The sequence below is a fragment of the Mesocricetus auratus genome, unplaced genomic scaffold (genome assembly GCF_017639785.1).
Source record: "Mesocricetus auratus isolate SY011 unplaced genomic scaffold, BCM_Maur_2.0 Super-Scaffold_100037, whole genome shotgun sequence".
In the NCBI taxonomy this organism is placed as follows: domain Eukaryota; kingdom Metazoa; phylum Chordata; class Mammalia; order Rodentia; family Cricetidae; genus Mesocricetus; species Mesocricetus auratus.
The window spans coordinates 9,952,052-9,979,657 of record NW_024429215.1 but is presented as its reverse complement, the minus strand read 5'-3'; the positions used below and the strand labels follow the sequence as shown (position 1 = coordinate 9,979,657).

The window sequence follows — 27,606 nt, the reverse complement described above, 5'->3', positions numbered from 1 at the left end:
GTTCAAGATTTCCAGTTTCTCATCAGGCCTGCTACATCAACCTCCTGGACCTGTGAGTTTTCATCCCAAAGGCAACAAAACTGGAAGATTAGCAGCTAGCCTTTGATACACCTTAAAACAACAGAATTCATTTTGCCAGCTTTTCCCTTTGGGGGAAAAAAGGACCCATTTAAAACATTTGGACATTGGTATGGACTGTGATGAGTGACAAAAGCCTCTTTTCAGTATTTGAACAGGACATGGTCACTTAAAATATCAGACTTGGTGGTTCCTGTTTCTAGAATCACACCTATGCCAGTGTGTTTTTCTGGAGAAATGTGGTTTGTCCTGGTGCGAGAAAAAGACTTTGACTCGGGTTGCATGTTCGGCTGATATTACTGACATTAAATCGACAGACTACATCACCACAGGAACAAATTGGTACTCTGTAAATAGTGCAACAAGCCTCTTGTTTGAAAGACCCCGGCCCAGTATACACAGGCAGCTGAGGCTTATGGAAAATTCCGTTTCCCCCACAGCTCAGCTGAATAGTCATTTTTTTATCAGAAGGGAGCTCAGCTCAAGGTCCTAATGGCTGAATGGCTGAATAGTCACTACTATCAGAAGGGAACTCTGCCCAGGGACACAGGTGTCTGCTGTCTGCATAGCCAGCCCAGCAAGATTGGACAAGCACAGAGACCTATTGTTCCTCAGATAGGGCCAAGGCCGAGACTTGAGTTCCAAGCAAAACCTCAATTGCCCTCGTTCTGAGCCCCAGCCTCATTTAAATTGCCCAATCAGGGTCCTGTAACTAGGCTTCTCGCTTCTGTACTGCACTTTTTGCTATAAAAGAATCCCCGAGTCCCCAGCTCGGGGCTCTCAGTTCCCGAGACTGAGACGCCCCGGGTACCCGTGTATTATCAATAAAGCCTCTTGCTGTTGCATCCAAGCTCGTGGTCTCGTTGTTCCTTGGGTTCGGGTCTCCCTTCCGTGAAAGTATCCCTTTTGGGGTCTTTCATGTTCATATTTTTTATAATGCTACATGTGTAACATCAATGATTGTACCTAATGTATCTGTGCAAGTGCACTCTCTAATGCTTTCCTAAGTAGATCTTAAAATGATTGTAAACTTTATCACTGTTTTAACCGTCAAATTGTAACTATAAATCACCCTTGTAGCAAAGAAAGGCTGGTGGTAGAATGCTATGGCCCATATGGGGGGATGGGCAGGTGACAGAGAGGCGCTATGTCAGTAGGGGTCCTAGGAATGGTAACAATGGCCTTAGGCATTCTGGCTTCATGCTGAGTTCAAAGTGCCTTAGCCCATGGCAATCCCAATAGCCATAAAGCCTTATTACAAATGATTCTAAGGTTGGGGTGACTCTGGTGACGGGCAACTTGTGTGGAAGACCCCTCCCACCTAAGACAGGGGTTCAAGGTCCCCCGAGGACGGGAAAGGGAGGGTGACCCTACTTGACCTAAGCCAGGAGTGCCTCATTTAAAAATAAAAAGGGGTGAATTGTGGGGACACCAGACCTTGAACAGAGACCCACTTCCCCTTCGGCCTGGGAGCAGGCAGCTGTGAGATAATGTTTACTGAAAACAATTCAGTGCTATAAAGCTCTTGATAGGGCTCAGATAAGGGCTCGCTCACTGAAAAAACATGACTTTGACATGCCACCATGACTTCTGTGTCACAGTAGACTGTATTCAAGTCACGACACAGCAAGTGTCGTGAGAAAGTAACAGTCACTACCGGAGAATAGCAAATTACTCTTTGCCATCCACTGGACGGCTCCTGAATTCTTGCCCCAAACCCCCTTGAGAAATATTCATTTACACTATGTGAAGATATGTCACTGTGATTGGTTTAATAAAGAAACTGACTGGCCAATAGCTGGACAGGTAGAAGTTAGGCAGGACTGGCTGATAAAATGAGAGCAAAAAAAAGAAGAGGCGTCTTGGGAGTGGCAAGGAGATGCAGGGAAAGCAGGAAATAAACTTTCTCTACTGAGAAAAGGTACCAAGTCCCGTGGCAGAGCATAGACAAGAAATATGGGCTAATTTAAGTTGTAAGAGCTAGTTCGTGGCAAACTGAGCTATTGGCCGAGCATTTGTAATTAATAATAAATCTCTGTGTGGTTATTTGGGAACTGGCTGGACGGGACAGAAAAGTCCACCTACACCCACTTCCCGTTATCTGGTCGTCAAATGCTCCCACAAAATACCTATTTCTACCATTTTATAGGCAAAGGTGGAAGTATTCCCTTTGGAGGTTTCTGATCCATAATTTGGCACAGTCTGCTTTAAACCCCACCCCCAATGTTACCGGAGACAAGAGCTGCTGTCTTCCTTTACCCCCAAACCCAGGGCCTTCACCTTCTTCTCACTGTGCAACAATGGAACTCAAGGAATCATTTCTGCCACTGTGTCACTCCTGCCCTGAGCCCACTCATTTCTCCTCCTTCCTGACATAGACTAGAGGGCTCCCCTTTCTCCCGACAGCCCAGCCCAGCCATTGCAGCTTCTGGAATGTTAGAGCCTAGGACTCTCACCCCAGCAGCACAGAGTTCTAAACAGCCCAACACAGAAAGCATCTGGTGATGCTGGGGGCTGGAGAGACGGCTCAGCAGTTAAGAGCACCTACTGCTCACGAGGACCCAATTCAGTTCCCAGCACCCATGTGGTAGGTCACGACCACCTGTAACTCCAGTTCCAGGCATCCAACACCCTATTCTGGCCTCCACAGGCACCAGGAAAACATGTGGTATACATTGGGGCAAAACACTCATACGCATAAAATAAAAATAAAAAGAGAGAGGGAGAATCTAATGTTAACAAGGCATGGTAGTGCATACCTGAAATCCCAACAATCAGAAGTCTGAGGCAGGATATGTTCCAGGAATTCAACACTAGCCAATGAAACCCTGACCTAATAATAATAATAATAATAATAATAATACAGAATAAAAGAAAAAGAAAGGAAAAAGAAAATCTCCCAGGGAGATGGCTCAGAGGGTAAAGGTACCTGTGGAGCTAGGTTTGATCTCTGGGACTCACTTGTTGGAAGGGAAGAAACAATTCCTAGAAGTTGCCCTCTAACACACACACACACACACACACACACACACACACACACACACACCAACCATACTGTGGTGTACTTGTGTCCCCGAAACAAAACTAATAAACAGAAATTTAACTTACAATGTGATAGTGTTTTTATGTTTTACAAATCTAATTCTAACAATCTTCAAACTAGCCATTCCATACACACCAGGCCACGATTACAATGCAAATACCAACACATGAGCTCACACGCTTTCTAATCTCATGGAAGACACAATCCCAGGCACCCGAGACAAGGCACAACACTGCTTAACCACACACACACACACCGTGATCTCCAAGAGGCCTGGGTACACACACACATCTACAGAGACACCCCAGCTTATCACCTCCCAATCTCTCTCTCTCTCTCTCACACACACACACACACACTCACACACTCACACACACACACACACACACCAAGATCCCAGCCTCTTGTCTGTTTCTCTCACATGCACAGACTCTACAGCTCCAACCACCCTAGGTTCAGAAAGCCTCTCAAGTACGGCACTATGGTTCAGAGCATCCTTCTCATCCGACTTGGTTGCACACACACTGTTCTTCTTTCTCTCCGGTTCTCATCCACCAGAATGGGATGTCCTCTGAGCCCAGAGGCATGCCACTGTAACCCCAACATTTGGAAGGCAGCAGCAGGGAGACCATGAGTAACGAGGTCACGCCTACCCCAACATGGCCACGCCTTCCAATCCTTCTCAAGTAGTTCCCCGATGACAATGCGTTCCATCCAACTTCAAAAGTCCCCATGTCTATCACAGTCTCAATACTGTTAAAAAGTCCGAAGTCCAAAATCTCTCTGAGACGTCAGGCAATCTCTTAACTGTAACCCATGTAAAATCAAAATTAAAAAGCAGGGGCTGGAGAGACGGCTCATCAGTTAACAGCACACCGGGTGCTTTTCCAGAGGACCTGGGTTCAATTCCCAGCACCCGCATGGCAGCTCATGAGTGTCTGTAACTCTAAGATCTGACCTCCTAACACAGACATACAAGCAGGCAAACCACCGATGCACACAAAATAAAAAATAAATAAATGTGAAAAAAAAGTTAAAAAGCAGATCACATACTTCCAACCCACCATCAGACAGAATCTACATTAACATTCCAGATGGGAGGGAAAGGAGCATAGTGCAGAAATACTGAACCAAAGCAAGACGGGAAGCCAGCAGGGCCAACTCCAGACTCTGCATCTCCTTGCAGCTTTGTTGAGCACAGCACACTTCTCTCTCCCTACTCAGTTCCACGCTCAATCTGCAGTTATTCTTGGCAGGCATCCCACGACTCGGGCATCTCAGCACGATCCAGGCCTCACATTCCCAACCCCATGCAGTGACCTCTCGGGGCTTCCATGCCAGGACACCCCTGACACATGCCTGGCCTCGGCGGCTTTCCTTAGCCACGCAAGGAGATTCCAGAACCCCTTTCTTCTATCCCTGACTCCAAATCTAGAATTACAGGGCCAAAGCAGCCAAGTTCTGCTGCTCTCTGGGGCTGGAACATGGCTGCTTTGTTTAATGACATCTTCATCGGTTTTCTGTGTGGGATCGTTTCCTTCACTGCTTAAGCTTCTCTCGAATTCCTTTCCAAGAACTGTAAGAGCGGCTGGGAGGGATCTTGCCTTGAGGTCAGCATTCCCATTATTCCATTTAGCATCGGACTTTCCTTTATGCTTGTTTTGTCTCCCTGAGCACCGGAGTTAGCTCTATTACACATCCTGGTGCTGCTTTTCTCCTCAAACCGTACACTTAAAATTTTTTCTCTGGAGCCGGGCGTTGGTGGCGCACGCCTTTAATCCCAGCACTTGGGAGGCAGAGGCAGGCGGATCTCTGTGAGTTTGAGGCCAGCCTGGTCTACAAGAGCTAGTCCCAGGACAGCCTCCAAAGCCACAGAGAAACCCTGTCTTGAAAAACCAAAAAAAAAATTTTCTCTTGCTCAGCTTGCTCCTTTTTGTTATATACAGATATGCATAAGAGTGACCAAGAACTACCTGACACAGTCACTACTAGGCACCTCCGTCAATGTCATTAATCCAAAAAAGTCTTTGATTTAGCCCCAGGCAGATTTTTTTAGGTCAAGGGGGGAAAAAGCAGCCACATTCTTTGCCAAAATATCACAAGAATGGTCTCTAAGCCACTTACTAATTAATATTCTTCTCCTCTGAAACCTCTGGAGTCAGGTCATCATAATCTACAATGCTCTTATCACCACTGTCTTCCCTGCTCTTACTAGAATGGTCAATTAAACTCCACTTAAAGCATTCAACTTCTTTCCTAAACCAAAGTCCCAAAGTCCACATTCTACCAACAAGCAGCATGTCCAGGCCTGTCACGGCAATACCCAATTCCCTGGTTCCAACTTCTATTTGGCAACAGAGTGCTGCTATGCACATCCTACTTCATGACTTAGTGGGTCGGATAACACCCACCTCAGGATGGACAGCTCAGGTCACATCACCATTACAAAAGGCCAAGCTGTCTCATTACTGTTCTTCTAAGTTAGCCGCTATGGCTGCAGGGCCCTGATACACTCTCTCCAACATGTCAATGACATAATCATGAAAAACCAAAAGGAAAAAGCCATACGACACTTATCCTCAGGCAAGACTCATACCCGTTTTCTCAAATTCAGTCTCTGATGCACGCACGCAAGCACGCACGCACACACACACACACACACACACACACACACGTGCATGGGTGCGCTTTGACGACCCTGCAAGCTACCTTGAGTGTGCCAGCCATCAGTCACGCACGGTCATCGAGGTATGTAATACTTTGGAGATTGCAAGCATGTAAGAGCTGTGATGCAGACCACCGGAAGGCAGACCTCACGGTCATCTCTCCGGCTCTGCCTGCCTGTCTCACGCACCGGCACGAACGTGCAGTCTCGCTGCAAACTCACAGCCCAGCTGGCTTCACACACACTCCGGCCTGGCACACCCACGCACGCCCTTAGATCCGGACTCCCCATCGTCTGTCTGAGCCCCCGCGCCCCCAGATCCCACGCCTCCGCGCGCCTACCTCCACGGACGCTGGCGTCTGGGAAACGCGGGGCCTTAGGAGGGCCTCCCCTGCCCGCAGCTCTCAGGCTCGCACTCCCCAACGACCGCCTCAACTCACCCGGACGCTGTCAAGCAGGCCACGCCGGGAGGGAAACGGACAAGCCCTCTGTGCGCAGGCGCAAGCCTCTGGCAGCCGCTGCAGAGAAGGCGCGCAGTCCGAGGAAGGCGGGGCTTAGCTAAAGGGGCGTGTCCACAGAGAAGACCGAGGTGAGAGGCGGGTACGGAGCAGAGCGCTTCCTTAGTCCGGGGGATTGAAGGCGGGGCTACTTGAAGTGAGGGGCGGGGTTTAGCCATAGGGCGGGCTCTCGGCAGAATGTGAAGGGGCGGGGCTTGCGGAGGAAGGGCGAGATCTCAGAGGACTCAATGGTGAGGGCGGTGCAAAGCGAAGGGGCGGGATCTCCGCAGGCTGAGATGAGGGGCGTGGTTATCCTGTAGGGCGGGTTCTGAGCGCCGTCTGAGGTGAGGGGCGGGGCCTGGAAAGTAAGCGTTTCCCAGCATAGCCTGAGGTGAGGGCGAGGCGGGGCTTGCAGACAAAGGGCGGGATCTCAGCGGAGTCAATAACGAGGGCGGTGCTAAGCGGAAAAGGGGAGGGATCTCAGCAATCCGAGGTGAGGGGCGGAGTTATCAAGTAGGGTGGTCCTTAGGGAGACAGAGGGCGGGGCTTGAGCAGAATCCAGAATAAGAGGCGGGGTTTGCGGAGAAAGGGCGGGTTCTCAGCGGAGTCAATGGTGAGGGCGGCGCTAAGCGGAAAAGGGGCGGGATCTCAGCAGTCTGAGGCGAGGGCGGGGCTTGAAGGAGAAAAGCAGGGTTCTCTGCAGTGGCAGGTGAGGGGCGGGGATTAGCACGTGGGGGCGGTCCTCGGCAGCCTGAAGTGAGGGCGGGGCTTGGAGAGGGGGCGGCGGGGCTTGCGGAGAAAGGGCGGGACCTCAGCGGAGCCTGCGGTGAGGGCGGGGCTAAACCCAGGAGTCTAAGGTAGGAGGTGGGGTTATCAAGTAGGGCGGGCTCTCCGAGGACTGGGGGGCGAGGGGCGGGGCCTAGCCCGATGGGCGGGTCCCCAGCGGAGTCTGCGGCGAGGGCAGGGCTGGGAGGAGTCAGAGGGGAGGGGCGGGGCTGGTGGTGAAGGGCACTTTCTAAGGCTGTCCCACCGCAGCAGGTGACACAAGGGAGGGGAGCCGAGACGCTGTGTGACTGAGAGCGTGGTTACGCGGAGGGGCGCGGCCCGGGGTCTCGGGGGGCGTGGCAGCTAGGGCGTCAGCCTGGAGACCACAGGCGTCCCTAGTTACCAACCGCCGCAGTCGTGCGAGCGCGGCTCTCGGGTGCGTCTCCTTGACGTCTGCGTCCCTGCCGCCTCGCCAAGCTCCATCCTGGATGTTGGGTTGAGACTATGGTTTGTTTGTTTAGGGAGGGAGGAGATAGGAGGTGATCTCTAGCCCAGGCTAGCCTCCGAACTGGCTATGTGTCCAAGGGAGACTTTGAGCTCCTGGTCCGTCTGTGTCCGTCTCCCAAACGTTGGGTGCGGTTACAGGAGTGAGCAAACCACGACGCCGGCGGGCTTGGAAGTTTGATCTAAGCTTTGCCACACAGCAAGGACGGCCACTATTCTGCGTCTGATCGCCTCCTCCCTCCCACTCATGTTGATGGCCTCTGTGACCAGCAAATCACCTGGAAAATGGGCATGTCGTTTATTAGTGTTGGGAGCAATGCACACGACGTTATAGGAACGTGAATACAAGAGTCTGGCTTTTTCTGCCCTTTGCCAAAGTGGAAAGTATCCCTGCCTTTGAAGGACCAAGAAATCAACACTTGGATTAAAGGCTGAAACACATAACATGAGGCCACTTCAATGAAGAGAGAAAGAAAAAACGAGAAACCCAGTTACCTGGCTTCTCAGACCTTACCTCCCATGGATGGAGACAGATCTGACATGTGATTGGGGGAAAAAAAAAGGCTATAAAGAAATATAAAGCAGGGCCGGGAGTTGGTGGCCTTTAATCCCAGCACTTGGGAGGCAGAGGCAGGCGGATCTCTGTGAGTTCGAGGCCAGCCTGGTCTACAGAGCTAGTTCCAGGACAGTCTCCAAAACAACACAGAGAAACCCTATCTCGAAAAAACAAACAAACAAAAAAATATAAAGCAGGAAGTGTGTATCATGTTTTTCCTATTTTCTTCAGAAAACATTTCAGCATCTTTGAAAATCTTTTCCATAAAAGATATAGGCTGGTTGTCATCAACTGTCTCGACACTGCCTGGAGGCTGAAGTCTTGGCCCCAAACAATTCCCCACTGTTTGTGATGGAAGTCCCAGGCTGGCTATTTTGTCTGTTTCTGACTCTAAAGTGGGGTTTCGGCCGCCCTCACTTCTCGAGTTCTATTAATGTGTTAGAGTGAGAGATATCGAGGAAACGCGTGCTTTTTCTTGTTGTTGTTTAATTTAGGAGACTTTAAAGGACACAAACATAAGTCCACCCCGAGAATTGGACTTGTAACCCCACGGAACTGAAGTGTGTCTCCCTCCCAGCACATTGCTATCTTCTGGTTGCTCTTTCTGAAAGCCTTGAAGTCTTTTTTGTTGTTGTTTTTTGGGGGTGGGGGGAACTAAGGCTTCGTTAGGTAGGCATGGTTGATTAAATCATCTGCTACTGTTAATCCTTTATCTATCTCCATAGAGCTTCGAGTTGCAGCTTGTCCTAACACTTGGTTTGTTCCTCTGGCAACTAGTTAGCTCCCTGAAGTCATATAAAGACCTTAACTGGGTGATCTTGCTGGGTGCACTGACTCATTCCTGTGATCTCAGAACTTGGGGAGCTGAGGCATGAGAATTGCCACAAGTTCAAGGCCAGCTTTGGTTTCATAGATCTAGGCCAGCCTAGGCTAGAATGATGATCCTGTTTCACAACACTTACAGCAAGCCTGGAGTTGGTGGTGCATGCCTTTAATCCCAGCACTCGGGAGGCAGAGGCAGGTGGATCTCTGTGAGTTCGAGGACAGCCTGGTCTACAGAGCAAGTTCCAGGACAGCCTCCAAAACAATACAGAGAAACCCTGTCTCGAAAAACAAAAACAAACAAACAAAACAAAACACTTTTAGCTCCCAGGACCTGGAAATGGAGAAATGAAAAACAAAGATTCAAAAACTTCTAATCACCTCATTTGAAGAAACTCATACACGATTGAAAATTGTTATCAATAACAAAAGACTTATCGCTCCACTTCTTGAAATATTGAAAGAATAGATAGGTGGGTTATAGAAGGGTGAATAATATACGGTAGATGAATAGACAGGCAGAGATGATGGACAGACACACAGACAGACAGACAGACAGACACACAGAAGCCTCCTCATTGGTCTCACCATCTAGAATCTTTGACTTTCTGCACTTTTCATGTTCCTAGACACGATGGTCCAATCCTGCAACGGAGGTAAGGGACAGACTTACTGAGCTCCTTGGGTTTGGGTCTCTACAATGGGGGAGGGGATGCCAGAATTCAACTGGCACACTTAAACCGTGTTGTAGGGAAGGAAGCTAAATTGCACTGAGTTCTAGTGAATGTCTGTTGAAGTTGCAGAGGCAGCTCGGTGCTAAAACATAATGGTGATGAGGTCATAGATTGGATCAATAAAAATATTAAAACAAACAAAAATCCCTGTCTCAACGAAACAATGTCTAGTGAAATTTATTCTATTTCTGTCCTGCAAAGCGGTCCACAAGGGGTCAGAAGATATTAGAAGATAATGACCCACCGGGGGTTGAGGCAAGAAGAGATGAAAGGACTTTTAATAATCTTTTGGTAGTGAGGGACATTTCACAGTACAACAGTGCCACCTGCTGGACAGAGTATTCAAATACACCTTTTTTGTTTGTTTTGTTTTGGGTTTTTCTGTGTAACTAACCCTGGCTGCTCTGAAACTCATTCAGCAGACTAAAGATCCTCCTGACAATGCTGGGATTAATGACATGTGCTACCACACCAGACATCTGTTTTGTCTGTTTGTTTGCTCTTTAAAGACGGAATATTGCTGCTCAAACTGGCTTGGAAGTTCTGGGGTTCGATGATGCTCCTACCTCAATCTTTCAAGTAACTACTCCACACCACCATACCCAGCCAACCTGTTCTGAAGTATGGGCTAGTTTGGGGCCTACTACTGAGATGTTGCTCTCATAAGCCAGGCCTTTCTCCCATGCTTACCCTGGCCAGACACACACATTCCAGAACAAGTAAGCCCAGACTCAACTAATGCCTTGCAAAGAAGGGATTCCTTTTTTTTTTTTTTAGATTATGTATACAGTATTCTGCCTGCATGTCTGCCTGCAGGTCAGAAGAGGGACCAGATCACATAACAGATGGTTGTGAGCCACCATGTGGGTGCTGGGAATTGAACTCAGTACCTCTGGAAGAGCAGCCAATGCTCTTAACTTCTGAGCCATTTTTCCAACCCAGGAAGGGATTCCTTAATCCACTGACAACAGAGTGTCCACATACTCAGTAGGCTTGGCTTCCAGACCAATTCTTTTTTTTTTGTTTTTTTTTTGTTTGTTTTGTTTTTGTTTGTTTGTTTGTTTTCCCAGACAGGGTTTCCCTGTATTGTTTTGGAGACTGTCCTGTAACTCACTCTGTAGACCAAGCTGGTCTCGAACTCACACCCGGCTAGACCAATTCTAATTTCACCGGAAGGGATGATGGGAAACATCCTTCTCCATGAACTCCGAGAAGGCCACAAGCTCAGTGGGATTTTGATTTCAAAAGAGGTCTCCCTAAGAACGTGGGTCCAATTCCCTGATTTTCTGACAGCCGGTGACAGAAGTCCAAACCCAACAACAGTTCTCAAGATGGGCTGCAGTGAATGAAGCTATACCATCTAAGTATGTACTGTTAGATCTCCAGCCTGGAGATAATATTGTGGATGGATCCTACACTAACAAACACCACCACCACTACACACACACACACACACACACACACACACACACACACACACACACACACGGAATACGCTCATCAGAGAATTTTAAATCATCGGAAACTCAGAAGCAACCTGAATATTCAGCACCAGGGAAATGGAGAGACAACTGTCACTGATTTTCACAAGGTGCTTACACTGAGGGACGACAAACATCAGTTGACGTGTCAACACAAAAAATCTTTTTTAAATAATTATGAAGACACAAGTCCGAAAATGATACAGAATGTGATTCCCTTGTTGAGGTTAAAAAAAAAAGGGCTGGGTGGTGATGGCGCACGCCTTTAATTCCAGCACACGGGAGGCAGAGGCAGGCGGATCTCTGTGAGTTCGAGGCCAGGCTGGACCGACAGCCTCCAAAACAATACAGAAAAACCCTGTCTCGTAAAACCAAAAAAAAAAAAAAAAAAAAAAAAGGCATGTCTTTTTGGGATTGTGGCACCACGGCAAAACAGCAAGAAATAGCCTAGAATGTGACACAACTCCACACACTAGCTATTCAAGGCACATAGGACGTGCTACCTAGCTGGACTGTTTCCACACACACACACACCTTTTGTTGTTTTTTTTGTTTTGTTCTTTTTGTTTTCAAGTCAGGGTTTCTCTGTGTAGCTCTGGCTGTCCTGGAACTCACTCTGTAGACCAGGCTGGCTTTGAACTCAGAGATCCTCTACCTTAGCTTCTGGAGTGCTGGGATTAAAGTATGTGCCACTACCACCCAGTGGGTCGATTGTATCATCTGAAAAGCTCAACTGGGGGATAGCCTCCATCAAAGTGGTGGGTGGGATGGCGTGTGTACGGGGCACTGTTTTTATTAATGACTGATTTGGGAGGGTTAGATCTGGAACTAGGCTGGGGCATCCTTTGGAAGACGCAGTAGTAGTTACTTGTTCCTTCCCATTTCCTGCCATGAAGGTCCTCCACGCTGAGGGACATTGCTTTTTGTTGCAAATCAGTTTGGAAGGATAGCATCTCTTTTATTAAGACATGAACTTCTTTTCCAGAAGCCCCCAGAAGATTCCAGCAGCCAGTATAGACATACACTGGTCACTTTAGCGGCACAGGAGGCTGGAAAATTCTAATCTGTTATTTTCAGATTTTTTTTCTGTTTTTTTCGAGACAGGGTTTCTCTGTATTGTTTTGGAGCCTATCCTGGAACTCGCTCGGTAGACCAGACTAGTCTCAAACTCACAGAGATCCGCCTGCCTCTGCCTCCCGAGTGCTGGGATTAAAGGCAAGTGCCAACATGCCCGCCCTATCTTCAGATTCTAAAGCAAGAGAAGCAGATGCTAACGATAACTGGGTATGTCTGATGGGTAAACAACAAAAATCTACCTGTGACACAAGACAAAGGATGACCCCCAAACAATCTAGACATGTAGAAACTAAGAAAAACTGTCCAAAATCAAGACTATTCCTGAAATAGGAAGTAATAATGGAGTAATGTAAGAATCAGACACAGAGCAGTGTGGAATAATCCTTTACACTGAGTGAATGTGCATCACTGTGATTGGTTAATAAAGAAGCTGGTCTATAGCTGGACAGGTAGAGGTTAGGCAGGACCGGCAGACAAAAGGAGAGCTCAAAGAAGGGGAGGTGTCTCGGGTGTGGAGAGGAGACCCTAGGAGATGAACTTCCCTCATGTATTGAGATAAGAACTATGGGTTAATTTAAAATGTAAGAGTTAGCTAGTAACAAGCCTAAGCTATTGGCCAGGCATTTATAATTAATAGTAAGCCTCAGCGTGGTCATTTGGGAACTGGCTGGCAGGACAGAAAAGTCTGCCTACAGGGCAAGAAGACCTTTTCCTACAGATTCCACATCTTCTGATCCAGAAGTCACAAAAATATACTGTCTACACAGAGTGTGAATGTTTTCCGCTAGAAATAGTGCCAGGCATTGTGTCACAGGCCTATAATCCCAATAGTAGTGAGACAGAGGCAAGGGGACTGCCCCAAATTGAAGACCAACCAGGGCTACACAGCAATACCTTGCCCAGGCTCCAGTTTTATAAACAACTTAATTCAGAAACAATCCCTTTATCTGCAAAAGGTTGCGCAACTACTGCCTCGTCTGTATTTTTTAAAATTTTATCTATTGAATGGATGTTTGGTACTTTCATTGTTTTTCAAGACAGTGTGTTACGATGGGCGTTGATGGCACATGCCTTTAATCCCAGCACTTGGGAGGCAGAGGCAGGAGGATCTCTGTGAGTTCGAGGCCAGCCTGGTCTACAGAGCGAGTTCCAGTACAGCCTCCAAAACAATACAGAGAAACCCTGTCTCAAAAAACAAAAAATACAAGCAAAAAAAGACAGTGTGTTGGCCGGGCGGTGGTGGCGCACGCCTTTAATCCCAGCACTCGGGAGGCAGAGGCAGGCGGATCTCTGTGAGTTCGAGGCCGGGCTGGACCGACAGCCTCCAAAACAATACAGAGAAACCCTGTCTCGAAAAACCAAAAAAAAAAAAAAAAAAAAAGACAGTGTGTTACTACGTAGCCCAACCTGGCCTTGAACTTGAGGAAATCCTCCTGCCTCAGCTTCCCAAGAGCTGGGATTGTAAGCACATACCATCATGCCTGGCTGTTTCATAGTTCTGAATCCTTCATTTAGTGTGTTTAAGTACTTATTCAGGTTTGCATGTATTCAAAACCTGTAAACCATTCCTCTGGGATTAAACGTGCACGAACGTGCGTGCATGCGTGTGTGTGTGTGTGTGTGTGTGTGTGTGTGTGTGTTTTGAATTATGAAAAGGGCCAGTGAGATTGCTCAGTGGGTAAGCCTGGTGATCTAAGCTTAACCTCTGGAACCCACATAAAGGATAGAAAGGAGTGACCCCACAGAGTTACCCTCTGATCACTACACATGCACTGAAGTATTTGCACATCCATATACACACAGAAATTTTTATAAAATTCTTTTAGTTCCCGTGGGCTGGGGTTATTTTTATTTTATAACAGGGTCCAGCTAGCCTGGAACTCACAGACACACTAGCTGCTATCTCCCAAGTGGTAGGATTCAAGGCATATGTCACCACACCCTGAATATAGCTTTGTTTTCCTTTCTTAGCATGTAAAAGTATCCATTCTTTCTTTTTGTCATCACTCATGGTGTCTGCAGGATTTACTTCATTGTTAACCCACTGGCACATACTTTTAATATCCGAGCTTTCAGAAGGCAGAGGCAGGCAGATTTCTATGAGTTCGAGGCCAGCCTGGTTTACACAGCAAATTCTAGGCCAGCCAAGGTTCCATAGAGAGACCATGTCTCAAAACAACACCAAAACACCACAAAAATCCCATGACTAGGGCTGGAGAGACGGCTCAGAGGTTAAGAGCACTGGCTGCTCTTCCAGAGGTCCTGAGTTCAATTCCCAGCAACCACATGGTGGTTCACAACCATCTGTAATGAGATCCGGTGCCCTCTGCTGGCCTGCAGGAATACATGCAGGGAGAACATTGTATACATAATAAATCTTTAAAAAAAAATCCCATGAGTAGATTCTCGGATGTATTGGGAGACAAAATTATTTCCAACCTTTCCCTGTTTTTGGATTTAGAAAACTCTCAACAGAGACGTCACATTTTCAGTGCATTTAGCTTCCCTTTCTCCAAGATGCACCAGCTAGGATCGCCCTAAGCCAATGGGTTCTTTGCATCGCTTCCGCTCACGTGGTTGCTTGCCAGCACCAATTCCCTGATGACTGACAGCGGGCAAGTGCCAAGGGACGGCTTTCCTACGTTGACTACGTTCCCACGTGTTCCTCTACTGCGCAGCCTCCGATGGTGACTCATTCTGCTCATTATACTCGAAGGGCCTCTCCTTGGACTGGATCACCTGATGTCAAGTGAGTCGTGAGCAAGGACTAACGGCCTTCCCGCAAACCCACGTGCCCGCGGCCGGCCTGTCATGCGCATGGGTTTTGTCATGTACCGTGAGGTGTGAGACCCTCTTGAAGGCCCTGCTGCAAACCTTACACTGGTAGGGCTTCTCCCCGCTGTGAATCCTCTGATGCCGGCTAAGAGTGGAGCCCTGATTAAAGGCCTTCCCACAGTCTTTGCGCTCAAAGAGTCAGTATGAACGGTCTGGTGTTGAGTCACCTGAGACCTGGGACTGAAGGTCTTCCCACACTGCTTACACACATAGGGCCTCTCCCCAGTAAGGATTCTGCGGTGTACTTTAAGATGTGAGACCCGACCGAAGGCCTTGCCACACTCTTTACATTCATAAGGCTTCTTGCCAGAGTGAATATTCTCATGCTGGACTAGTCGCGAACCATATTTAAAGGCCTTCCCACATTCCCTACATTTGTAGGGCTTCTCACTAGTAGGAATTCCTCGATTAATAAGGACCTGCTCTTGCCAGAAGTCTTTCCTGCGCTTATTGGATCTACAGGACTTTGTCTGGTAAAAAGAAAGGGAGGCTTGCCGGTTTAACGTGGGCATTTCTTCATGACTGGTTAACACGGGCCCGGCAGTTCTGTCTGGATTGCCCGCTTGTCTTGGCAACTCGAGCTCTCAAGACTGGAGCTTGTGAGGCCTCCCGTTACCCCCCCCCCGTGGTGACTCCATCTCATGAGCGTGTCGATTTGAGGATATTTTGGTACCACACCCAGATTCCAAGGCTGAAAAGGAAGAGGAACAGAAAATGGGTATCTTCCTTTTTCCAGAAAAAGAAACGAGAATGAAAGCTGGCAGCTTCTCAGGAGGGCCACCCATGAGAAGCTCCTCCCTGCCACTGCTCAGCGTCTTGTCACACACGAGTGTCCCACGATCATAGCTACAAAGCCTTCTGACATGTGACTGCTCACAGAAAGGTCTCCTTTCCCATTGTCTAGCCCAGAAATCCAGGGGGTGAGGGGAGCATGAAGACCCATTTCTGTGTTTGTGGACAACCTAGCTGGTCACAATACAGCTGAGATTACCCTTGGAACCACCTGATGTTTATCAGATCCTAACTTGTGTTGGTGGCCCGGGACCTATAATTACCTGTTCATAGCTTTTTTTTTTTTTTTTTTTTTTTTTTTTGGTTTTTTTACGAGACAGGGTTTGGCTATCGGTCCAGCCCGGCCTCGAACTCACAGAGATCCACCTGCCTCTGCCTCCCGAGTGCTGGGATTAAAGGCGTGCGCCACCACCGCCCGGCCTGTTCATGGCTTTTATTCACTGTGACTAATGACCTTTCTTTTTTTTCTGGGGGGAGGGGTTGGTTTTTCAAGGCAAGGTTTCCTTTTTTTTTTTTTTTTTGTTTTTTTTTGTTTTTTGTTTTGTTTTTTGAGACAGGGTTTCTCTGTAGCTTTGGAGGCTGTCCTGGAACTCACTTTGTAGACCAGGCTGGCCTCGAACTCACAGAGATCCACCTGCCTCTGCCTCCCGAGTGCTGGAATTAAAGGCGTGCGCCACCAACGCCCGGCCAAGGCAAGGTTTCTAAACTAGCTCTATAGACCAGGCTGGCCTCAAACTCACAGAGATCCACCTGCCTCTGGCTCCCGAGTGCTGGGATGAAAGGCGTGTGACACTACTGCCCGGCCACTATAAATCCTTGGCAGACTTTAAAAGGGAATGGGGAGGTTCAACACCTACCTACTCTTGGATGTGACTAAGCAACTGGAAATCAGGCAAACAGAAAAGCCGAAGAGGGAGCACTGCAAAAGTGGGATGACGGGCTGGGGAGATGGCTCAGAGGTTAAGAGCACTGACTGCTCTTCCAGAGGTCCTGAGTTCAATTCCCGGAAACCACACGGTGGCTCACAACCATTTACAATTCAATCTGGTGCCCTCTGCTGGCCTGCAGGCAGGAGACTGGACACATAATATTAATAAATAAAATATTTTTTTTAAAAAGTGGGATGACAACAGAGCTATACTAGATCTAAAACATCAGTGCAGCCCTGAGCCATGCTTAGAAAAAACACGAGTAGATTCTACGAAACATAATCAGGAGTGACCTCTGCAAGCGGACAGCTTCCTGGTAGGGCTTCGGGGGCGGTACAGGAAGGGATACCAGGAACTGCCCACTTGATTTGGTGGTGGTAACACAGGTGTACAAAGCTGCCAGCATCCAGCAACACTGCACTTAAGAGGCCTATGTTGTATCAATGTTGTACGCTCTGCAAAAATCACGCGGACTCTGCCAGATGCGCTGGAGACGGACCAGGGGATGGCTACCCGACACTGTGGATGTTCTTAATATGGCTGAACTGTATGCTTAAAAAAATGGTGAAGCAGGCCGGGCGTTGGTGGCGCACGCCTTTAATCCCAGCATTCGGGAGGCAGAGGCAGGCGGATCTCTGTGAGTTCGAGGACAGCCTGGTCTACAGAGCGAGTTCCAGGACAGCCTCCAAAGCCACAGAGAAACCCTGTCTCGAAAACCCCCCCCCAAAAAAATGGTGAAGTTGCTGGGCATTGGTGGCGCACGCCTTTAGTGCCAGCACTCGGGAGGCAGAGGCAGGCGGATCTCTGTGAGTTCGAGGACAGCCTGGTCTACAGAGTGAGTTCCAGGACAGCCTCCAAAGCCACAGAGAAACCCTGTCTCAAAAAAAAAAAAAAAACAAAACCAAAAAACAAAAAACAAAAACAAAAAGATGGTAGTTTTGGTTATGAGTATTTTATCATAACTTTAAAAAGCAGTGACAGGAGGGGTGTGTGGCTGGATCCTTGACCTGCCTTAGCATGTGTGGGAGGGACAAAATAAGCCAGAGGGTACCCCGACACATCTGTCTTCCAGGACACGGTAACAATACAGCAGCTATCCTTAGGTACCTCTGGTCCCCACCTACTCCGGCTGCTTAATCTGGAATGGAACTGACCACCACGGCCATGTCCATTCTGGAACTCTTCCATTACTTAGAGGGAATGCTGGAAAAAGAATGACCTTATGTCTTGTTTAGAGCTCAGTTTACTGGGCGTCGGGTGGGGGAGGTGAGATCCTTCTACAGCATCATGTTTGGATCTTAGTCAGATTAGAAGCGAGAACCACACGGGGGCAGGCAAGGTAGCTCAGTGGGTAAATGCATGCCATGAAAGCCTGGCGACCGCAGTTCAATCCCGGGACCCACACGAAGCCAGATTCACTGGCTCGTCCATGTAATCCCAGCATTCCTACAGTTAGATGAGAAGCAGACAACAGAATCGGTGGGAGGCTCCTGGGACGACCCTGGATTACACAGTATGGCCAAAAGACAAGGTAACCTCTGCCTCTGTACAGTGTGAGAGTCCCTCCAAAAGTTATCCTTGACCGCCACACAGGAGCCTCAGGATGCACGCACTGGCATTCACACACACACACACACACACACACACACACACACACACACACACAATGAGAATCATTTTGTGGCTGCATGGCATATTTTATCCAATTCTACCTGGCACAGGACTACAGGACAGGTGGCAAGTTACACCGCAACCACAGCGACCAACCCCACTGAGTAAAAAGACTCATTGAATGATGACGTCAGGAACCACGGGCAAAAGTGACGACTGCGTCTGAATCCATTCATAAAGTTCATGGCTGAAGCAGATGAGTCCAGAGGACCGCACAGACACCGCGTGACATCAGTGTCGCTTTGTGAGTGTTCTGATGGAAAGCTCCGGGAATAAAAGATGCTTGCATAGAGTGGAAGGTATTGCTGCCAAAGAGGCGTCAGGTTCTGTGAGGAAGATGCTGGCTGCTGCCACCTCAGTAATGCACCCTGCAAACTTATCAGTCCTCACGACACAGAAGGATGAAGCCACATGAACAGGTCAGAAAGTAGAGACACATTCTTTTTTTTTAAAAGATTTATATTTATTTATTATGAATACAACATCTTGCTTCATGTATGTCTGCACATCAGAAGGGGGCGCCAGATCTCATTATGGATGGCTGTGAGCCACCATGTGGTTGCTGGGAATTGAACTCAGGACCTCTGGAAGAGCAGCCGGTGCTCTTAACCTCTGAGCCATCTCTCCAGCCCCTGAGACATATTCTTTTCAAACACCATTTGGTTGATCCAAGTGCCTGCTGTGGTCTATCCAGATGCAGAGACGGACTCCAGTTAGGCTGCTCACTTACATACTGATCCACTCAAACGCTAGGACAGCCGGCTATCATCTTACAAAGGAAGCAGACAAAGTATAGCTGGCCAAGGATACTTGGTTTTTGTTTGGTTGGTTTTGTTTTTTTGGTTTTCTCTGTAAAGCAGTCCCGACTGTCCTGGTACTCACAGAGATCCGCCTGCCTCTGGCTTCCAAGTGCTGGGATTAAAGGCGTGCGCCACCATGGCTGGCATGGCCAAGGATATTAAACTACTACCTTGATGAACAGAAGACTTTGTGAACAACCATGGACAGAGCTGTAGGAATTACAGTGACCATATAATGCTTGTTCTCTTCTGACCATGTGGGGAAAACACTTTGGCTACCTCTGTAGAAACTCCTTTGAAAGTACTCCTTTCTCCAAAATGCCATTTTCTCTACTGTATCCACCTAAAATGATTGGGTTTTGTGGGTTTATTCCAGGGGGACACTTTTCCTTTCTCCTAAGTAAGGCCACCACTATACTCTATAAAACTAACTGAAGAGTGCTGTACTGGTGATTTCTGGTCCTGCCTAACTGGTCAAGCTGCAGACATGGCAATAATGCTGAGGTCTCTGGGTTTCTAGTTCCTGACAAGGCCTGTCACTCACCTGAAAACAGGCCTCCTGTTATTCCTTCTATCCAGGGCTTCTTTCCTTGCTCTAGGCTGGATATCACATCAGGCTTGGATATGCTAAGACCTGGAGAAGAGAAAAAAATAACACACCATGTGGTCACCCTGAAAGGCCTTGGGATTCAGATGCAGGGCTCTGTCACTGGGTAGGATGTCATCTACAGAAAGGGCCAAAGAAAAATGCAATAGTGACCTAAGACTAGTGGAAGGCATGAATTCCAGCAAGTGGCTGCCTTTTGTATGCTCAAAAGTGACCAGACATGGAACTGACAAGGACGGGCATGCCAGAGGCCACCCCATTACTGACCAGGACGGGGGACTCCCAGGACTGTCCAGACTAACAGGCCAGACCACTTTACCCAGTGAGACCAGATGGCTGTAGCTGTCCAGCATCACGTCTCTGTACAAATCCCTCTGAACAGGCTCGAGGAACTCCCATCCCTCTTGGGAGAAAACTATGGCCACATCCCTGAACAGTTCTGAACCCTGAAACAAGAAGTATGAAAACTGCGTGAATATTTCCTTCAAGGATGTTTCCCGGTGGGATGAAGGAGCTGGAGGAAGCCTCTGTAGAAAAGGGGTTGTTCTAGTGAACAAAACAGAAGGGGCTGGCTGTCAAAAAAAAAAAATGAGTACATGGAAGGCACAGGGTTACAGGATTTCCATACACTCCACTTTGCTGGATATAACACTTCTGTGGATAGGTCAGGGATGAAAATTAAAAGGTTCCGTGGAGTTTTCATAAATTCGCAATTCAGGTTAGAAGTATGTGTTTCTATTCTGGGACAAAGATACTTGATGAACTTTCCCCTACATGTTAAGAAAATGTTTTAAAAACATTTTATAGCCCCGTGGTACCACATGCCTATAATATCAGCACTCCAGAAGCCGAAGCAAGTAGGTCACTGTGAGAGTCTGAGGCCAGCCTGATCTCCAGGCCAGCTAGTGTTATACAGTAAGACCCTGTGTCCAAAGAAAAAGTTGTGTATCTCAGAGAGAGGAGCTTCATTGAAGTCAAAAGTTTGCTGCCAAGCTCAGCTCGCCATTACGTCAGAACATAGTGCAAAGCGCTTTCTTCACGAGACAAACGAGGAATGAAGAATACTTTTATTGACTGTACAGTTTCTTAAGTGAAAAGAATGGCTAAGGCGCTGGAGAGATGGCTCAGAGGTTAAGAACCCTGGCTGCTCTTCCAGAGGTCCTGAGTTCAATTCCCAGCAACCACATGGTGGCTCACAACCATCCGTAATGAGATCTGGTGCCCTCTGCTGGCCTGCAGGCATACATGCAGGTGGAATGAATATATACATAATAAATACTCTTTTAAAAAAATGACTAAAACATCCTCATATTTTGGAATCAGAGCACATTTTCAATCTCAAAAGTTCTTCCAAGCTCCAAGAACCTACCCACCAACCCATCAGGATGAGACTCTCACTTGCTATTCCCATGATCCTCAGCTCTGTATTTCTCTTGTGCTTAAGCTGAAGAAGCAAATGGAGCAAGACCCAAATGTTTGGTGTAAACCTCAAATCAGATCATACTCTGACATATAATCTCTGGATTCCCAGCTAGGTCTCCATTACACCCAAATGTCAATCTCTTGCAATGCAGGACAATAAACCACAGGCCCAAATGGTAACTAAATCCATTTTCCTGTGTGATATCTCTCTTCTTTCAAAGCTTAGCACCTACAAGGATGCTCCCTTCTCATGCAGGGAAATGGAGATTTGCTCCAAAAATTTCACTGTAGAATGAATCACCACATGTCAGAGTAACAAAAAAGGGCATAGCTTGGGCTGGGCGTTGGTGGCGCACACCTTTAATCCCAGCACTCGGGAGGCAGAGGCAGGGAGATCTCTGTGAGTTCGAGACCAGCCTGGTTCCAGGACAGCCTCCATGACAATACAGAGAAACCCTGTCTCAAAGAACAAAACAGGGTCTACCATCCATCTCTCTTACGCTCTAAAACAGACCTGGGGAACCAGATTAACTGGTGGAATCTGGGCAGGAAGTTTGGGGATAACAAATATTTCCGTGATTTAAAAACTTGCAAGCGGCATAACTTCCAGGAGTTCAAGGGCAGATAGGTCTTCCTCCACGTTTCTGTCTTGGGGAAGGACAGAGTCCTTAGATGTCAGAGCTGAGGGAAGAAAGAGCAAACTCGGAGGCCTCAGCTCCCTGAATGCCAGGGTGAGGTCCACACCTGTTTCTAACTGCTAGACTAAACTGTCACCCAACACCAGGAAGAGGTACAGCATGAGTGGTCCTTTCTCCCTACTTCACTCAAATACTGCAGGTGGTGAAAAACTCAGGCGTCCTCAGACCTGTCCCAGTGATGGAGACCCACAGTATTCAAGGGACAGGGAGAGCTCTCCTCACCCAGGGAGAAAGGAGAACTTGCATGAGGTACACAGCCCTAGACCCGAAATGAAGTATCCACAGGACTCAGCAATTTGATCTCCCATTCATCAAATGGAACCCCTCAAGCCAACCTGGCTGTTTCTCCAGCTTTCAAATTCACAAAGACCTCCACAGGCCAAATCGGGTGAAGCTGCAGAGGCTAATCAGACAATTCGATGGAGCAGGACCAGTATCCCATCGCCGGTACATAAACGTACCCTTCCAGAGACAGGGCAGCGTAGGAGGCTGTTGAAGAAAAACACACACAATAGTACATGAATAGCCGGGCGTTGGCGGCGCACGCCTTTAATCCCAGCACTCGGGAGGCAGAGGCAGGCAGATCTCTGTGAGTTCGAGGCCTGGCTGGACTGACAGCCCCCAAAAAATACAGAGAAACCCTGTCTTGTAAAACCAAAAAAAAAAAAAATAGTATATGAATAGGTTAAGTCCACAAGTAGGTAGGTGTGTAAGCATTTTCTAGCATAATAGAATATAAAATCAATAATCAAGACACACACACACACACACACACGCAAATTTTTAAAAAGTAAGTCTTTAAAATGATATTGAGGGCTGAGCACAATGATACACATCTTTAAGCCCAGCACTCAGGAAGCAGACTTCCTCTCAAAAAAAAAAAAATTAAAAGCATCAGTTATTGCCAGGTGATGGTGTGCACCTTTAATCCCAGCTCTCAGAAGAAGAAGGTAGGAGGATCTCTGAGTTTGAGGCCAGCCTGGTCTACAAAGTTAGTTCCAGGATAGCCAAGGTTACACAGAGAAAGCCTATCTCAGGGAAAAACAAAACAAAACCATCAGTCATCAAGAAAAGTTATTCACAACTAGAGCATTTGACAATTATATGAACATTCAGCAAAAACCGGTCAAGCCACTACCGGTACATGGTTTCAAAACAAGAGAAGCAATGGCAGAGGAAAGCATCCTAGGTGACGAATGCAGCGTTCAGTGGACAAAGGCACCTGCTATAAGGCGTCACAATCTTAATTTGGTTCCCACAGCCCGCACGGTGGAAGGAGGGAACCCACTCCTGTGAGGTGTCCTCCGACCTCCACGTGGGTGTTCACGGCACACAATGGCCCCCACAAAAAATCAACACAAAATTCAAGCTTTTGTAGTTTGTCATTTGGGGGTCAGGCAATACATATAATAACATACAAGACCTCCTTTTAAAAGGCTATACTCGCCGGGCGATGGTGGCGCACGCCTTTAATCCCAGCACTCGGGAGGCAGAGGCAGGCGGATCTCTGTGAGTTCGAGGCCAGGCTGGTCTACAAGAGCTAGTTCCAGGACAGCCTCCAAAGCCACAGAGAAACCCTGTCTCAAAAAACCAAAAAAAAAAAAAAAAAGTACTGCAAATGTACTTTAAGCAACTCCAGACCTGCTTTAATGATATATATTATATATGTACATATATTAATATGCATATAAACATATAATATATAAAATAAAACAATACCTTGTCTAAGAATAAACAAAAAAAATTACTGCAAATGTACTTTAAGCAACTCCAGACCTGCTTTAATGATATATATATATGTACATATATTAATATGCATATAAACATATAATATATAAAATAAAACAATACCTTGTCTAAGAATAAACAAAGGCAAACAAATCTAAACGCTAAACATCCCTAATTCCAGAAAGTGGAGGACGGTTCCCAAGCTGCCCTAGGTCTACCAGGTTGGCTGAGAAATTGAGCACCACAAGAAGGAGACGCCAATGAGCGCTAGCCGCGGGGAACGACGGGAAATGTAGTCCAGGACCGGGAAGCCTATAAAAAGCCGGTGGGGCTAGGCATCGCGATTAGTCTGAAGGCTGGGACTCTTGGTCCGCGCTCCCCTACTCACCGCAGAGCTTCCGGACAGCTCCGGATCCTCTCGTCGTTTTCTTCTTGGTCCGGCTGCCTACTGCGTACAGTCCGATTACCACCCAAATAGCGGCGCACTCACCGCCCTTCGCCTGAAGATGGCGCAAGCGCAGAAGCGCCGCTGGCGCTGCTGGAGAGCAAGCTGACGTCGCAGTCCTTTCTGCGAAATGTAGTCTCGAGGATGCCGAACGCCCTAAGCAAGTGTAGCAATGTTTTGTGAGCCGCGAGGGACGCTCCTAAGTGCTGAGACGTGGGTGTTCGAATCCCGTGTTCTTCGTCTGGAAGTAGCGCGGGGTGCGTGGTCGCGTGGCCGCGTGGCCATGGCTATGTATCCAGTAACTTTTGTGACCGTGTGTGGTGTGTGATTTTAATCCTGTACGGGTAGTTTAGTATGGAATCAGTTATATGTGGATGCACACTTTAGAAAATGTGACTGAAAAAAAGTTTTCCATTTATAGAGGATCTACAGCTAAAATTTCACTTAATGGGGAAAAAACAAAACAACAACATAGCCCTGTTTTACACCGAAGATTGAAGCAAGGTAATTTACACACCAGCAAATAAGAAATAAGTTTATTTTTGCAGGCGATATGATTAGCCATGGTGTATCTTCACAGCAATAGAGCACTTCCAAAGACGATTTTTTATGTGTGCGAGCCTGCGTGTGCACTCCATGAGTGCAGTGCCAACCCAGACAGCAAGAGTGCACAGATCCCCTAAAGTCGTGAGCCACCTTGTTTGAGATATCAATGACAATTCTGACTAGAGATAAGAGTTAGCAGTGGGCAGTGGTGACACACACCTTTAATTTAATTTAAGGTCTTGGGAGACAGAGGCAGGTTGATCTCTGTGAGTTCCGGCCAGCCTGGTCTACAGAGTGAGTTCCATGACAGCTACACAGAAAAACCCTGTCTCAAAAAACACAAGCAAGTTAGTAAGATACTTAGAGAAAAAAAGTGTAATATATGTAAAGAACCAGCCTGCGTCTATCTCAGATAAACTAGGTTCCTTCCTGTTTATGATTGAGCCTGTTTCCAAAGGATTGGACTGTGCCTCACCTATAAGCTTAACTACACGTGGTTCTGTACTGCCTGTTCCGTGAATGGCAATCATGTCTTTGTTTAAAGAGTTGCTATAACCATCTTGCAAACCTACCTTTGTTTCAAAAGGTGATGAGACATATGACTTCCTTGTATTGACTACCTGCTGTCATGCCCACTTGGCAACCATGTCTTTATTTCTGCAGGGCGCTTGAGCTTTAAAAACCTTGTCTCTCTCTCATCTAAAGCTGACCTCTTGAACTGGGCCTCAGGGGAAGGCAGCCCGTGTACATGAATAAGAAAGCTTGCCTTAAAATAATTTGGCCATAATGATTTGGGTCAGTAGTCTTTCTGCTCTCATCTGAACAATCTTGTTGAATGTTTTTGGGTTTTTTTGGTTTTTTGTTTTGTTTTGAGTCCAGACCTATGGTAAGCAGCATTCAAGTTGCAGCCTGGCTGCTGTCTCAGGGTCCAGGCTAGGGGCTAGGCAGGAGGTGGGTGGGTAGGGTTTTTCTAAAAGGAGTCTGAGGGTGACAGGGAAATAAAACGGCTAACACCCTAGTTCCTCTCATGGCTCTTTATTCTTCAAAAATAGGGGTTTCTACTTTTTTATGTCCGATACAGATACAATTAACAGCTCTAACAATAACAAGGATTCGGGCATGCATGTCCCCCAGAATCAGGAAATGCAGATAAGATCGTGGGATAAGGCAGGTGTCCAGTCTCATCTCAGAGGGTACGTGACTCTCTAAGCGTCCCTGCTGAACTCAAGAGGTGGGGGAAGGGGCACGTGGAATGAGGGGCGTATTATCGCTAATAAGGGAGAAAAGTGTTAATGCAGAAAGTTGCATTTATGTGGTCAGTGAACGTAGAAGTCTATAAATGATGAACGTAAAACAAGGAAGAAATACTAGAAGTTTATAATTAATAAACGTAAGCAAAGAAAGAAACACCATGTGAGTTGGGTTTTGTCCTGGCTTTCGCCGGAGCTGAAAGCAGCGTCGCGGTGGCTACGACAACCAGCTCACGCTGTGGAAGGAAAAAGGGCCCTTAATCCGTATTAGCATTTTCGCCAACTGCTAGCGAATGCTTCCAACGCAGGGAGAAGCTACGAGGTGAGATCGGGAGGCTGCAGCTGCCAGCTGAGCCGCAGGCTAGCAAGCTTCACTCTGCGCCGGCCGCTGCCCCCCAGTCCTGCCTGCCAGCGGGGGCAGACGTCTGCGTGTCCTTCTGGAGCTATGAAAGCGGCCGTCTGCGAGGCTGCTCTCCTCGCTGGGCATCCAGCCAGCCACAGGAGAGAACTGCAGGGAGCCGGCTTCCAAGTTATGCAGATTTGACTGTGAGGACAAAAGATTTCCTCCAGAGTGTGACGCCTTCCACATGAGATCTCCCAGGGTTATCCAGCTCACCAGCGCCAGGGGGAATTGTGTCCAAGAATTGGTCAACACACTGCCGTGGGAAAGGGGGAGCGCTACGGCTTCACAGGGACTGCACAGGAACGACGGGGACTATTCGGAAGGCAGGCGTCCCCAAGCCTTTGCCTGCGGGGCTCCTGTCCAGTGGAGTGCGTTGACCCGGTGGGCTAGCCTGGGGAACACGTCCCCTGGAATCTTCCTGTAGGGTCTCGTGGGCTAGCCCGGGGAAGACGTCCCCTGGAATCTTCCTGTAGGGTCTCGTGGGCTAGCCCGGGGAAGACGTCCCCTGGAATCTTCCTGTAGGGTCTCGTGGGCTAGCCCGGGGAAGACGTCCCCTGGAATCTTCCTGTAGGGTCTCGTGGGCTAGCCCGGGGAAGACGTCCCCTGGAATCTTCCTGTAGGGTCTCGTGGGCTAGCCCGGGGAAGACGTCCCCTGGAATCTTCCTGTAGGGTCTCGTGGGCTAGCCCGGGGAAGACGTCCCCTGGAATCTTCCTGTGTGGTCTCGTGGGCTAGCCCGGGGAAGACGTCCCCTGGAATCTTCCTGTGTGGTCTCGTGGGCTAGCCCGGGGAAGACGTCCCCTGGAATCTTCCTGTAGGGTCTCGTGGGCTAGCCCGGGAAGACGTCCCTGGAATCTTCCTGTAGGGTCTCGTGGGCTAGCCCGGGAAGACGTCCCTGGAATCTTCCTGTAGGGTCTCGTGGGCTAGCCCGGGAAGACGTCCCCTGGAATCTTCCTGTAGGGTCTCGTGGGCTAGCCCGGGGAAGACGTCCCCTGGAATCTTCCTGTAGGGTCTCGTGGGCTAGCCCGGGGAAGACGTCCCCTGGAATCTTCCTGTAGGGTCTCGTGGGCTAGCCTGGGGAAGACGTCCCCTGGAATCTTCCTGTAGGGTCTCGTGGGCTAGCCCGGGGAAGACGTCCCCTGGAATCTTCCTGTGTGGTCTCGTGGGCTAGCCCGGGGGAGACGTCCCCTGGAATCTTCCTGTAGGGTCTTGTGGACCGCAGCAGTAAGAGTAGGGGTCAGTACCTGGGCCCTGTGTTCA

General features: G+C 48.1%; 1 long non-coding RNA gene across 3 annotated transcripts; it reads right to left on the bottom strand.

Annotated features, from left to right (window-relative positions):
* Positions 1 to 18,962: 18,962 nt before the first annotated feature.
* LOC106022476 lies at positions 18,963 to 24,239 on the bottom strand. Of its 3 annotated transcripts, XR_001197438.3 has the most exons (5): positions 24,093 to 24,239; positions 22,312 to 22,465; positions 20,176 to 20,302; positions 19,794 to 19,883; positions 18,963 to 19,218 (listed from the first exon to the last, which is right to left on the bottom strand). It is a non-coding gene; the product is annotated as an uncharacterized LOC106022476 (long non-coding RNA). The 3 variants fall into 3 exon arrangements; XR_002386154.2 differs by having other exon boundaries at positions 18,963 to 19,883; positions 24,093 to 24,238; XR_005872503.1 differs by lacking the exon at positions 24,093 to 24,239 and adding an exon at positions 23,828 to 24,067 and having other exon boundaries at positions 18,963 to 19,883.
* Positions 24,240 to 27,606: the final 3,367 nt, after the last annotated feature.